Genomic DNA, 9,939 nt, shown 5'->3' with positions numbered 1-9,939 from the left:
ACGAGGTCAGGCAGAAAACCGGTTCCTACCGGAGAAGGTGGTCTCAAAGATTTGAATAAAGTATGTGTTACTTCGAATGGATCTCGTTAATATCATTCTCCACAAGAGTTACTACCATACAGTCGTCGTCCGTCTTGAAAATGGGTGACCAGGCAGGAATCCGTATGTTAAATATGATTTGAAGTAGGTATCAAAAAGTTGGATCATAAGCTTTGGACTGAGACTCCTTAAGTGTCATCGAATCATTCCAACCATTCTGTTTGCTTTCAAGGAACCAGTAGCAAAGTGGGTTGAAAAGTTTAGCTTTGAAACAATCTGGATTCCGAGATCTTTATGCACGTCTACACGTGAGAGTGGCAATCCGATCATTTTATATTTTGCCTGTACATTGACGTGGCCAAAGCGTTAAGTCACACACCCGAATCAGATCCAAGTCTGCCTGAAGACTAACAACATCTTGTTGACACGATATTTTGCGGAAAATGTGAACATTGTCAGAAAATAGTTTTAGGGTAGACCCGTGACGCACATGCATGCCATTTGCAAATATAGAGAACAGAATCGGTCTTAACACACTGCCCTGAGGTACACCAGAAGTCACATTTTTTCCAATCCGAAGTATGATTTCCGATAACGACCCGTTGTTTGCGCTGAGCAGGCCGGTTTTCGAGCCATATCAGCAAGTGGCCCCCTATACTATTTTCTCTTAGGGAGAGAATCAAAATGTCATATGGGACGTTGTTGAACGCCTTTGAGAAGTCCTAGTGGACCGTGTCCACACATCCGCCATTATCAAATACAGTAGAGACCTCGTCGTGGTGTTCAATTTAATTTGTCACGCACGATCTGTCGCTTCGGAAGCCGTGTTGCTTACTCAATAGAAGAGAATGTTTCTCCAGGTTCTGTGCTTTAACAGTCTCTCCATAATCTTTCCTAGTGTTGATGTAAGGGATATGGGGCGGTAATTCGTTGATTGTCGTTTGTCTTGTCCCTTTGCAAAGAGGAACATAGTTATCAAGCTTCCAATCCTCTGGAACTACACCGTCTAGGATTGATCTATTAATTAAGGATAAGTGCAAGCGATAGTGCTCCCGATGCACCAAGCGACCTCAGAGAGTTTTGAGAGATGCCATCCGGTCCGTATCTATTTGACCTCCTGAGGCTCTGAATGAGTCATAGGACCTCCACAAATGAAAAAGTCATGTTTGATATGTTCTTTTGTGGGTCACTGTTATTGCAAAAAAACTAGTCCCACCTCTAGAAGAGTTGAACTTCTTGCAAGGAGAGACCAACCAGTCGTAAGGCGGGCTGGACTGATCTTGATTGGGGCAAGGTCGGTCGCGAGTACAGGTATCGTGACGTAAAGACGACTGTAAGACACCCGTGACCTGATCATTTAGAATTCTCGCCATTGTTTCTTTATCCTGTACAAGCACTCCGCTTGGACCAATGAAGGGGCCAATGGACTCCTTTATGCTCCTCATGCCATGCTATTCACATATCGGAAACAACTGTCTTATGTCTTTCTTTTCTGCAAGTGATGCCTTATATTTGGCCTTCTTGAATTCAACGCTGGCCTTTAATAAGGTCCTTAGTGTTTTATAATCATTGAGGGAGAAATAATCCTTTGTTCTGATCAACAACTTGTTTATTCTACTTTTCGATATCAGATAGGGAGATGGTGACTACTCGCACACCTCCACCCTCAAAACAGGTATTATATTCCCAAGATCATTCAACTTTGCACGGACGGCCTTGCTTTCTTAGAGTGCCGAGTTTTGTCTGCTTTGGGTCTTTAAATGTCGCCGCCTTGATCAGGTTGACATGTACGACCCTCTCTCCATTACTCTGATCACCCAACATCACATTGACGTCGTCAATGAATCTCTTGATTCTAAACGCGCCATCCCATGGAACCCCAAGCTTTTTGAAAACTCCCGGCGCAGTCAACATCTTCTTCAACCATACCAACTGATTGACTTTGAGCGGTCTCAATTTCACTTTTCACCCAACGTCGTATATCTGCCTTGACGACTCGGCCGTGATCCTCAACCTCACTCTCAGTTTCGCTCAGAGAGCTAGAAGCGCGTCCTGAGCTTCCTCGGGATTGGCTGTCAATGCGGCCTCTTCAATTGTTTTCAAAACCCGGCGAAGGTCTGTTTCATGTTGCTCCATTGCCGGCGAGTGCACGCAGATATCGTCCAAATAAACCGACATGTTTGGGATCCCTTCAAATATCGACCTCTATATTAGACAGAACGTTGCTGGGAGACAAGAGAGACCAAACGCCATGCGAGTGAATTCGAGGAATTCCCCATTGAATCGAAATGCCGTCTTTTGAATGTCCTCACTCCTCAATGGAACCTGATAATAGGCATGATTACAGTCAATCGTGCTGAAAATTTGAGATCCTCGTAACTCTTCTAGCGCCTCGTCAACCCTTGGCATCGGAAAGGCGTCCTTGTTACTTAGTTTATTTAGTGCGCGGTAATCTATGGCTGCCCAGACATCTCCATTTTTCTTTTCAACCAAAACCACTGGGGACGACCACTCACTGAAGCTTCTTCATAAAACGCCCAGTTCTTTTAACTTCTTGATTGAGTTGGCTGTCTTGGCGGCCAAATGTACGGGGATTCTCCTATTAAGAACCGCTATTGCCCTTGCATCGTCCGTACGAATCTCGTGCATTCCCGCCTTTGCACGTCCCAACCCCACAAAAACTTTGCGCAATTCAGAAATGATTTCACCTGCGTCCAGCAGAGGGGATGCCTTCTTTGGGGATTCCAGACATTCAGACCTTCCCATGAGATCATCAGCCAAAATGAACAGAACTCCATCTAGGTCACTCTCATCAATCGTGGGAACCTCTTCTACTTTGGTTATTTGAAGCGGCCTCTCCACCAAGGCTGAGCACAACTCCAAGCCAGTTGTCATGCATATCTTCCCGGCCGCTGCATCTACAATAACTTGATGACGAGCCAAGAAGTCTGTGCCCAAGATGGCACCTGATACGGAACCAATATAAAATTCGTGTTTGTTCACCCAATATCCGATTTTGACCGTACAGCCAAGTGTTCCTGATGCCCTCAACGGACTCCCCGATGCGGTACGAAATTCTATAGCTTCGCCCCCATTGGCTTCGAAATTGGTCTCTGGAAGGAGACTAACCGAAGCCCCAGCATTTACCAACGCTTGGGTCTTGCACCCATTAATAACCAATTGAATGGTAGGTCTGTCATGACCAACGGATTGCACTCCTTGAACATGATTCCTCTTCTACGGTACGCAGAGGCAATGTGACCCTTTTCTTTGCAAAAAGAGCAGGTAACGACCCTCATTTCCGATCCATACGGCTTTGACACGGCTATAGTACCCCTGATGTTCCTGCTCCGTCTTTTTCCTCGATGGGCTTTTATGCAGGCCTTCTCGCATGAGTATATCTCATTGACGGCTGCCTTACAGGGATCCGCAAACACCCAAACAGAATCTTGTTGCTTCATTGTCAATGACCAAAAAATTCATGAACCTTGTACTCACGAGGGATTTTTTCGGTTGCCCCACACAGCCCCTGTTTCTAGGCTGCAAAACTTGCCAAAGTGTTCGTGGATAAATCGTCGAGGGCTTTAACATCCAAACCGCTATTTTCCCTTAGCGTGGGATTCGACACGTGCGCTGCCACCATGTTCTGATCAACAACTTATTTATTCTTCTTTTTGAAATCAGATAGGGAGAGGGTGACTGCTCGCACACCTTCATTTTCCAGTACATTTTCCACATTCTTGCTTTTTGCTTTTCATTGCATTGGAGTTCTTTTGACTGACACCTTGGGCTGATTTTGACATCTTTCTTTTCGGAGAAATGTAGCACCTTTTTCCATGGTGAATAGCATCTCGGAGAAGCTACCAAGCACAGCCTGTTCCACAAACCGGCCACAATAGCAATCAAATCAAATTCATTGAGGAAATTTGCAATCGACGGCCAGTCAGCTCTCTTAAGATCAGGGAGCAATTCTTCATCTTGAGAATGATTTGACACTATGTTCAATCCAATTTCAAGAAAACCATGATCAATTATGCTTAAGTCCCACATATTGTCAACACATTTGATGTATGTCTTCTCCTTTGTCAGGACGAGGTATAATATGTTGCCTAATGAATGCGTAGGTTTCATCATCATTTGTTCTAAGAACCCGTCATCTGGTGCACTTACGCGAACCGAATCACTTAATGATCTCCCAGCCCGAAATGACCAATCAATTGGATGATTAAAATCCCCAACCACCAAGGCGTCAGCGAGCCGAGACGCTGGAAAAGAGTTCAGGTCGCAACGTTCTTGTGGGTTGGCTCCAGGGGGGGGGGGTGTACAGATGCAAAATATGTCCATGGATTCTACATTCACCCCACAGACGCCTGGATGGAGCACACTAATTCTCAAACATGAAAGACCAATGTGTCTCCTCCACGGCCTTTTTTATGGCCTATCTATCTTTTCTGGAAACGAGGCGACACCTAGAGTTGTAATGGGCTGGAACCCAGCTCGAAATTCGAGAACATTTTGACGTCTGGGTTAGCCCAGACCGAACTGCCGACACGTATTTGGCCCAAACAACCTCGAGTTGGGTTTAGGCCCTGGCTCAGCCCAGCTCGAAATCGTCGAGCTATGATACAACCCAATTCGAACTCGACGCGGCCATGCCTCAGCCCTGACCGAACGCGAGGGGCTCAACTGTGTCCCAACTCAGTTTGACAACCTTTGTCTTTAACTGAAAGACAAGCCGAGGAAACATTTTGTATGACAATGAATAATGGTCTTTTGCAATCAACAATTTGGTCGTTACTCAGCTCTTTGTTGAATGAGTTATGAAAGCATTTCATATTTTTCAAATTCAAGTTATTTAAGCTCTCAGCTCTGTTAAAAGTAACTACTAGGGGTCGGAAAGACTTTTTTAGGTTAACTTAAATTCTAAATCATTTTGACCATTTGGGGCAAAAACACTTTTTCTCAAAATTTAACCATAAAAACTACAACCGAGATTTTCGATGAAACTGAAAAGTTCTGGTCATGTCTAGGCGAAATTTTGGAGAAATATAGGGTGGAAAGAAATTGAGGGCTATTTTGGCCGTGTCTGATGTCAATGCTTGTCCCCGCTCAAGGATTTGTTTGACCTTGAACCCCAAGCTTTCATTAAGAAGAATAATTGAACACATTCAGTAGTGCTGTGCAGCCAATGAGCTAGTTTTAGCCTTAAGCCAATTGATAAGCGTCACATTGTTTGCCACCAAAACCATGTTCGAAAATTTATGTGAGCACAGTCTTGATGTCAGAACCACAACTAAGGCCCTGCTGAAGACCGGCAAGAGGCCCAAGGAAATGGGTGACCCATTTGGCATCTATCTTTGCAATTCTTGAACGATGAGGAAGGATTTTTAGAGGGCACATAGCCCTTCATTCATTTCCATCTTGTACCACCCTATCCATAAGATGGCTTGTACAAAAAAAAACATTTAGTGTCATCTCGCATTTGTTTATGTTTAATTTATAACAAATTCCTTTATTTTGATAATATCTTCCCTAGGAAATATAAGTTGATAGGCAACTCAAGGTGTATTTACTTTCTTTATGAACTATAACGGAGGTTTTTGTATCCAATTACCTTAGATTCTCAAACAATGTTGGTACCAAATATAGAGACCACTCACTCCTCTACTTTGTTGTGGACCATGATTTTAAGATGCTTCAAAGTACTATGCTTTACACCTAGAAGTTATACCTACATATGTGCCTAGATAAAAATTTAATTTTACGTTGATATAAAAGCAAGACTTTATTTTTGAGCTTAAAGAGCAAGAAAATTGTGAATAACAAAAATGAGGCTGATTTTCATACCTTAAAATCAACTGTCCTGACCAAAAGCATAAACTAATTTACCAACCCCTGGTAACTACATATCATAGGTTATCTTGTCTCCTATGAATGCAAGTCTGAGCTGAGACCATTTTTTATGATACCATTTCCTAAAAGAAACTTATGTTCAGAGTCCTGTTATAGCTGCAAAAATGTTCTGTCTTTGATTGCCCTTTTTAAACACCTAGTTTGGATTAAGACAATTTCGTGGTGCTACGTGACACGAGAACTAGAAACTAGACTGGCCAATAGCTCTATTGGTTTATCCATTTCATACATAGCTCAGCCCACACATGGGTTAACTCGATCATGAGCCAGCTAAGACATGGGCTAGCTCGGATTTGGCCCAGCTCAGACTTGACTCGAAATATCAACCCGATCAACCCAGCTGAGCTAGAAACCTGTTTTTTTTTTGGCCCAGCCCAGCGCGTGAGCTGGAAATTGTCAACCCAGCTCAGCTCGAAATGAGCCACCTTCCTCTTAGCTCAGCCCGGCCCGAAACTTCTTGGCTCATTACATCTCTAGCGACACCCATCCAGATGCATCTCGCTATCTACTATGCCAGAGTGTAACCAGAGTCCAGTTTTTTAAAGCGCAGGAGTGAGTCCTAGATCGAGAAAAGGTCGTACTAACCTATACAAGTTAGATCTTTTCGCGATCTAAGATTCACTCCTTGGCTTTAAAAAACTGGGCTCAGAGACGAGTAATACGTCTGGTGATTGCGTAGACAGTAGGAGTTGAATGTCTGTAAGTTTACTCACAACACTTCTAGCATTTATGTATTGCAAATTGAATACCATTTCGCACTGGCTATTTAGAGTTTTATTCATTTGTCTTTTTTCTTTGACTTCGTCAGGAGGTCTCTCAAGCTTTAGACTCTATTTGATTCGGTCCTGGACCTAGTAGTGGGAAGTAGTACCACGTCCTCTGTATTTTCTTCTTTCTGTGGTTTTCAGCCTCTTTTAGAACTGGAGTTGCGGAAGAGGTAGGCCTTCTCCGTCTCAGTGAAGAGCTTCAATAAGAATAGTTATTTATACAATAGCGGGGGTATTCTTTGCATGGAGTTATTAAGGGGAGGCTTGAAGAAAGTCGACAAGTTAAGGTACTCCATGGTTAAGGATACCTTGAATGCGTTCGCTATTTCATGCCGTCGAGCTTGAATAGAAGAGCGAGGGTTCGCCCGAGCTTCTCTTCACACGAGGGCTGGACTCCCCCAAGCACTTGTCCTACTTCAATCCTCAAACCGGATTCAATCCTGGCTTTCCATCGTAGTGAAAGGGAGGCTTTACAATTGGATAGAAAACCAAGATTGGATCCGGTTTGAGGGTGTAAGTAAGACTAAATGTAGCGATATTATAAAACCGCCCTAACAACTCAAAAGCGAACCCAGACTCTTGAAAACGTATTTGTGATGTTTGGGATGACAGTCTACTGTTTTTGGAGCAAGATAAGACACTAAAAAATCTTATATCTATACAATATCTTTTTTATCTTTGTTATTTGCCAATCAATTTGGATTTGAACCAAAATTATGTGTCATATTATGGAGATACTTTACTTTGCCAATTTTTAACACAAGATTCTTAAGAGTCTTGTATTTGCCAGAAATACTCCTGTACAGGGTGATGAGGAACATCCGAACACTCAGTACAATTCTAATTTCCCNCACATTTAAGGGACAAAGTTGTGATTCACATCTCACATACTGACCCTAGCTCTTTTGGCGCTAGAGTTCTAGTTTACACTACAAAGGCAACTTTTATCAAAGTTATGGAATCGTCCTCCACGGAGTCTTTAGTGTTTCCAAATGTTCAGTCAAGAAATAGTCGATAATTGTACAAAACTACATAAATTATGTGACTCGTTCAACTGAAGGAAAAATAGCACTTTGTAATTCATTATGCTTCCGGCATGCTTCGTAGAGTTAAAGTGGCCTACAAGTCGACGTGATTTCCTTATTAAAAACAGGCGAGTTGGAGTATACGTCATCAAATTTGACCTATCTAGAGGGCTAGACCTATCTGATTGGGTGGTAATCGTCAACAAACATGGCCTCTGTTTGGTCAAGCTTAATCTTGTGCTGAATGATTGAGCCGAGGTAAACAAGAATTGTATCATATATAGCAGAAAATTGGAGCAGGTTCCAACTCAAATGTGTTCGAAAAATCGTGATGTGAAACCCGTCTGTGACCACAACCTCAAAACAAGGGTCGTGTAAATACACCATGAGCAAGCGGCAATGTTCGTATACCATCCGAGGCGGATTTGTCAAATAAGTCACAAAAAGTTTCAATTGGGTCTTCACAAAAGTTATGATTGTAACATCCAAACACTTTCAAATTGCTTGCTCTTATGTTGCGTCCAAATCATATCATTGTCCTGTGTAATGCACTTTTGCAGATTAGGCTCATTGGACCCATTTGTTCATCAGGACAACCTTTCAAAATCTAAGGAGTGGTGTTCTTTGTAGCACGATTGGCTAATATAAAGTTCTTGTACAAAGCTTTCACAAGAAGTTAATTGAGCAATTTGACATACTTCATCTTTTCTTAGTTTGGGTCTTTTGAGTGATCTCATGTGGAAAGTACGAAAGCCCGTTATTGACCAACAAAACTAACCATTATTCAAAAGGTGTGGTTGCTTCATGACAATGCATTGGCAATCATTCACATATATTCGAATTTTGACAATACTTGTTCCAAGTCCAAAGATGTTTCACTAGGAACATCACAGGAATGAGAGAGCTCTCGTATTGGGAGAGACTAAAAAAGTTGGGATTGTACAGTATTCAGAGAAGGTACGAAAGGTATCTGATATTGTACAACTCAGGATTTAAGGTCAATTCTAGTGACCGTAGAGGACTAATATGCCTTTTGAGAGCACCTTCAAAGCAATCAAGAATCCAGGCTAGTTCAGACAATAAAGTCCACACCTATTCTTTCTCGGGCTCCGGCATTGTTTAATTTGCTTCCCTCCAATATTCGTNGGATAGCTAGAGACCTACAGCTTCTTTTGTTGGAATGTGGATTCACTCGCTCGACAATGACATTTGGTGATCCTGTTGATAAAATCGAAAATGGAGTCTGAACCGGCAAAGAAGCATCTAATTTCCAACTCTGAAGTCTCAATTTCAGGTATATTCAAGGTCATCAACATACCTAGAACTACTGTCTATTCCGTGATGATGGCATTGGATGTCTAGCTTTGAAATCTACCAAACTAAGTAAGCAGGTTGGGTGAGCCAACTTACACTTTTCGTAGGTTGCGTGAGCCTCACCAACAGTTGGCGTCGCCGTGGAAAATTTATTGTGTTTGGTCAAACTCTAGTCTTTCAGAGAAAGTATCAAGTCATGGACGCTCAAAAAGCCAAGGGTGGGTGGCGGTGGGAAGGATGTAGTACAGAAGACCAGAAGAATTCCAGCTCTCAGTTACAGGAGTATGTTGGATACCTCAAGGCAAAAATCATTAAGGACCCCACAGCCAGCATGTATGCCAATGACCAATGAGCTGAAGGTGCCTGATGCCAGATTCAGGAATGCAATGGGGGAGGACATGGGCCTGAAAAACTATGTCAGGACTGTCAGGCAATTTGTCGACCACAGTCATGAAGTAAAAGATTCTAATCAGGTGCAAAAAAGACCTCAATGTCTTTAAGAGCAATACTTTCATCGTAAAGATCTTCTCCTAACCCAGAAGCTCTCTTCAGGCGTGGAGTAAATCAGAAATTTGATGCTTCTTTGCAAATTGAGACTCCATGTTAAATTCTGTCATAGGCATCATCAAATGTTATCATTGGGCATTTTTTTTGTCTTTCCAACAAAAGAAATCGTAGGTCTTTAGCATTAAGTTGCTGAAGATCAAAATTTCATTCAAAATTAGCAACATAGACTTCAGACAACCCAAAAAAACGGGAAGGCGTACATTAACTGACCCAGGCCATTTTCCTAAGCATCAAAATATTACAACAAGACTCAGAATATCTGGACAAAATGGCCGCAGTTTTCCAAGCTGAGGTTCTTGCTCTTGAGCGGGCCT

This window comes from Tigriopus californicus, chromosome 12, assembly GCF_007210705.1.
Source record: "Tigriopus californicus strain San Diego chromosome 12, Tcal_SD_v2.1, whole genome shotgun sequence".
NCBI classification, from domain to species: Eukaryota; Metazoa; Arthropoda; class Copepoda; order Harpacticoida; family Harpacticidae; genus Tigriopus; species Tigriopus californicus.
Note: the sequence above shows the minus strand (reverse complement) of the source record.